The sequence below is a fragment of the Mytilus trossulus genome, chromosome 8 (assembly GCF_036588685.1).
Source record: "Mytilus trossulus isolate FHL-02 chromosome 8, PNRI_Mtr1.1.1.hap1, whole genome shotgun sequence".
NCBI classification, from domain to species: Eukaryota; Metazoa; Mollusca; class Bivalvia; order Mytilida; family Mytilidae; genus Mytilus; species Mytilus trossulus.
The window spans coordinates 50,079,114-50,084,113 of record NC_086380.1 but is presented as its reverse complement, the minus strand read 5'-3'; the positions used below and the strand labels follow the sequence as shown (position 1 = coordinate 50,084,113).

The 5,000-nt window shown below is 34.7% G+C and overlaps 3 non-coding genes across 3 annotated transcripts; all 3 read right to left on the bottom strand.

Annotated features, from left to right (window-relative positions):
- Positions 1-1,686: 1,686 nt before the first annotated feature.
- On the bottom strand, positions 1,687-1,758 carry Trnah-gug (transfer RNA histidin (anticodon GUG)). The gene has a single exon. It is a non-coding gene; the product is annotated as a tRNA-His (tRNA).
- An 820-nt stretch (positions 1,759-2,578) lies between these two features.
- On the bottom strand, positions 2,579-2,650 carry Trnah-gug (transfer RNA histidin (anticodon GUG)). Its single transcript has one exon. It is a non-coding gene; the product is annotated as a tRNA-His (tRNA).
- Positions 2,651-4,878: 2,228 nt separating this feature from the next.
- Positions 4,879-4,950, bottom strand: Trnah-gug (transfer RNA histidin (anticodon GUG)). The gene has a single exon. It is a non-coding gene; the product is annotated as a tRNA-His (tRNA).
- Positions 4,951-5,000: the final 50 nt, after the last annotated feature.

Here is a 5,000-nt window from a genome sequence, read left to right as displayed (position 1 = left end):
ATAGCCAGTAAAACAAATGAGAAGGTAGGAATGTGAATTTTCAATGAAGTTAATTATATTATTATATAAAAGACTTATCACTGCAGGAACCGCTGCGATCCTATTGAATTCAACTAGAACCGCTGCGATCATATTGAATACAACTAGAACACTTCTTGTCTTTACATAGTAACATGTGTATGTGTATCTTAAAACGAAGAAATATTATCAAAATTCGAAAAGAGAGACCGAGAAAAAAAATTGCCTACAATGCCGTAACAGCGACATTACACAGCTGTTTGCCGTGACCAGGATTCGAACCTGGGTTGTCGCGGCCACAACGCGAAGTACTAACCACTATACTTTTTTTTTTTTATCTTTATTAAAATCAAACATCACATTACATAAATAAAATCATTGAAATATATCTATCACAGTTGAGTTACACAATACAATACATTTCTAATTACATAATACAAAATCTATCTTACAGTTATCTGAGATTACAGTTCATTAGTACATCAGAGATCAAATATAATCACATCACTGTCTGTTTTCTGCAGTATAGAATTATGCAGTAGGAAATGCTTTTCAAATATGTTGCTCATATTCTTCATTTGACACAAATATTCATTAAAATAAGTCACATAATGCTTCAATGTGTATTGAAAAAATCTTAAAATATCAATATTCTTCACATTATTTTTTACAAGATTTCTTCTTCTAAATATACAGTAACGTGCAACTGATAACATAAAGTTAACAAAACTGGCATTCACACCATTGATTGTCACAGTTAAACCGAGCATAAATATTTGTTCATATACAACAGAATTCACTTGATCTGAATCACAAGTATCTAATAATCTTAACCACTATACGATCACGGCTATGACTTGCAGATAGCATGTATGTGGCAAAAATTGGGTATTTAAAATTAAGGCTGATTTTAACATGTTTAACACGTTGTCGGTATCTTTTTGGTAAAATCACTTTTCATACAAAATTTTAACGCGATGTATGGAACGAATGCAATCAGGCTATTCAAAAGGGAATCTGTTCCATCTTATACATTTTTCCAACGGCGTCTGACTGCTCTTTTGTTTTTGTTGGCATGGCATGGTAAAAGGGTTTAGTTTTTATCTTTGTATGAGATACCCATCAGGGTCGATAGGTACCGTGTCCGACTGTAGTCAAGGTCGTTAAATATTCTGTGTGTATGTATCTTGTTTTTGTTTCGCCGGTATTTCTTTTTATACTGGAGCACCATTACAGATTTTGAAGAAGAAAAAAAAACAAAAAAACAGACGGTGACGTGACATGAATTTCAAATTGACAATGCACGAAATATTCATATGTTACTATGTAAAGACAAGAAGACTCAAGTGTTCTAGTTGTATTCAATAGGATCGCAGCGGTTCCTGCAGTGATAGCCAGTAAAACAAATGAGAAGGTAGGAATGTGAATTTTCAATGAAGTTAATTATATTATTATATAAAAGACTATCACTGCAGGAACCGCTGCGATCCTATTGAATTCAACTAGAACCGCTGCGATCATATTGAATACAACTAGAACACTTCTTGTCTTTATATAGTAACATGTGTATGTGTATCTTAAAACGAAGAAAGATTATCAAAATTCGAAAAGAGAGACCGAGAAAAAAAATTGCCTACAATGCCGTAACAGCGACATTACACAGCTGTTTGCCGTGACCAGGATTCGAACCTGGGTTGTCGCGGCCACAACGCGAAGTACTAACCACTATACGATCACGGCTATGACTTGCAGACAGAATGTAAGTGGCAAAAATTGGGTATTTAAAATTAAGGCTGTTTTTAACATGTTTAACACGTTGTCGGTATCTTTTTGGTAAAATCACTTTTCATACAAAATTTTAACGCGATGTATGGAACGAATGCAATCAGGCTATTCAAAAGGGAATCTGTTCCATCTTATACATTTTTCCAACGGCGTCTGACTGCTCTTTTGTTTTTGTTGGCATGGCATGGTAAAAGGGTTTAGTTTTTATCTTTGTATGAGATACCCATCAGGGTCGATAGGTACCGTGTCCGACTGTAGTCAAGGTCGTTAAATATTCTGTGTGTATGTATCTTGTTTTTGTTTCGCCGGTATTTCTTTTTATACTGGAGCACCATTACAGATTTTGAAGAAGAAAAAAAAACAACAAAAAAACAGACGGTGACGTGACATGAATTTCAAATTGACATTGCACGAAATATTCATATGTTACTATGTAAAGACAAGAAGACTCAAGTGTTCCAGTTGTATTCAATAGGATCGCAGCGGTTCCTGCAGTGATAGCCAGTAAAACAAATGAGAAGGTAGGAATGTGAATTTTCAATGAAGTTAATTATATTATTATATAAAAGACTATCACTGCAGGAACCGCTGCGATCCTATTGAATTCAACTAGAACCGCTGCGATCATATTGAATACAACTAGAACACTTCTTGTCTTTACATAGTAACATGTGTATGTGTATCTTAAAACGAAGAAAGATTATCAAAATTCGAAAAGAGAGACCGAGAATAAAAATTGCCTACAATGCCGTAACAGCGACATTACACAGCTGTTTGCCGTGACCAGGATTCGAACCTGGGTTGTCGCGGCCACAACGCGAAGTACTAACCACTATACGATCACGGCTATGACTTGCAGACAGAATGTATGTGGCAAAAATTGGGTATTTAAAATTAAGGCTGATTTTAACATGTTCAACACGTTGTCGGTATCTTTTTGGTAAAATCACTTTTCATACAAAATTTTAACGCGATGTATGGAACGAATGCAATCAGGCTATTCAAAAGGGAATCTGTTCCATCTTATACATTTTTCCAACGGCGTCTGACTGCTCTTTTGTTTTTGTTGGCATGGCATGGTAAAAGGGTTTAGTTTTTATCTTTGTATGAGATACCCATCAGGGTCGATAGGTACCGTGTCCGACTGTAGTCAAGGTCGTTAAATATTCTGTGTGTATGTATCTTGTTTTTGTTTCGCCGGTATTTCTTTTTATACTGGAGCACCATTACAGATTTTGAAGAAGAAAAAAAACCCCAAAAAACAGACGGTGACGTGACATGAATTTCAAATTGACATTGCACGAAATATTCATATGTTACTATGTAAAGACAAGAAGACTCAAGTGTTCTAGTTGTATTCAATAGGATCGCAGCGGTTCCTGCAGTGATAGCCAGTAAAACAAATGAGAAGGTAGGAATGTGAATTTTCAATGAAGTTAATTATATTATTATATAAAAGACTTATCACTGCAGGAACCGCTGCGATCCTATTGAATTCAACTAGAACCGCTGCGATCATATTGAATACAACTAGAACACTTCTTGTCTTTACATAGTAACATGTGTATGTGTATCTTAAAACGAAGAAATATTATCAAAATTCGAAAAGAGAGACCGAGAAAAAAAATTGCCTACAATGCCGTAACAGCGACATTACACAGCTGTTTGCCGTGACCAGGATTCGAACCTGGGTTGTCGCGGCCACAACGCGAAGTACTAACCACTATACTTTTTTTTTTTTATCTTTATTAAAATCAAACATCACATTACATAAATAAAATCATTGAAATATATCTATCACAGTTTAGTTACACAATACAATACATTTCTAATTACATAATACAAAATCTATCTTACAGTTATCTGAGATTACAGTTCATTAGTACATCAGAGATCAAATATAATCACATCACTGTCTGTTTTCTGCAGTATAGAATTATGCAGTAGGAAATGCTTTTCAAATATGTTGCTCATATTCTTCATTTGACACAAATATTCATTAAAATAAGTCACATAATGCTTCAATGTGTATTGAAAAAATCTTAAAATATCAATATTCTTCACATTATTTTTTACAAGATTTCTTCTTCTAAATATACAGTAACGTGCAACTGATAACATAAAGTTAACAAAACTGGCATTCACACCATTGATTGTCACAGTTAAACCGAGCATAAATATTTGTTCATATACAACAGAATTCACTTGATCTGAATCACAAGTATCTAATAATCTTAACCACTATACGATCACGGCTATGACTTGCAGATAGCATGTATGTGGCAAAAATTGGGTATTTAAAATTAAGGCTGATTTTAACATGTTTAACACGTTGTCGGTATCTTTTTGGTAAAATCACTTTTCATACAAAATTTTAACGCGATGTATGGAACGAATGCAATCAGGCTATTCAAAAGGGAATCTGTTCCATCTTATACATTTTTCCAACGGCGTCTGACTGCTCTTTTGTTTTTGTTGGCATGGCATGGTAAAAGGGTTTAGTTTTTATCTTTGTATGAGATACCCATCAGGGTCGATAGGTACCGTGTCCGACTGTAGTCAAGGTCGTTAAATATTCTGTGTGTATGTATCTTGTTTTTGTTTCGCCGGTATTTCTTTTTATACTGGAGCACCATTACAGATTTTGAAGAAGAAAAAAAAAAAAAAAAAAACAGACGGTGACGTGACATGAATTTCAAATTGACATTGCACGAAATATTCATATGTTACTATGTAAAGACAAGAAGACTCAAGTGTTCCAGTTGTATTCAATAGGATCGCAGCGGTTCCTGCAGTGATAGCCAGTAAAACAAATGAGAAGGTAGGAATGTGAATTTTCAATGAAGTTAATTATATTATTATATAAAAGACTATCACTGCAGGAACCGCTGCGATCCTATTGAATTCAACTAGAACCGCTGCGATCATATTGAATACAACTAGAACACTTCTTGTCTTTACATAGTAACATGTGTATGTGTATCTTAAAACGAAGAAAGATTATCAAAATTCGAAAAGAGAGACCGAGAAAAAAAATTGCCTACAATGCCGTAACAGCGACATTACACAGCTGTTTGCCGTGACCAGGATTCGAACCTGGGTTGTCGCGGCCACAACGCGAAGTACTAACCACTATACGATCACGGCTATGACTTGCAGACAGAATGTAAGTGGCAAAAATTGGGTATTTAAAATTA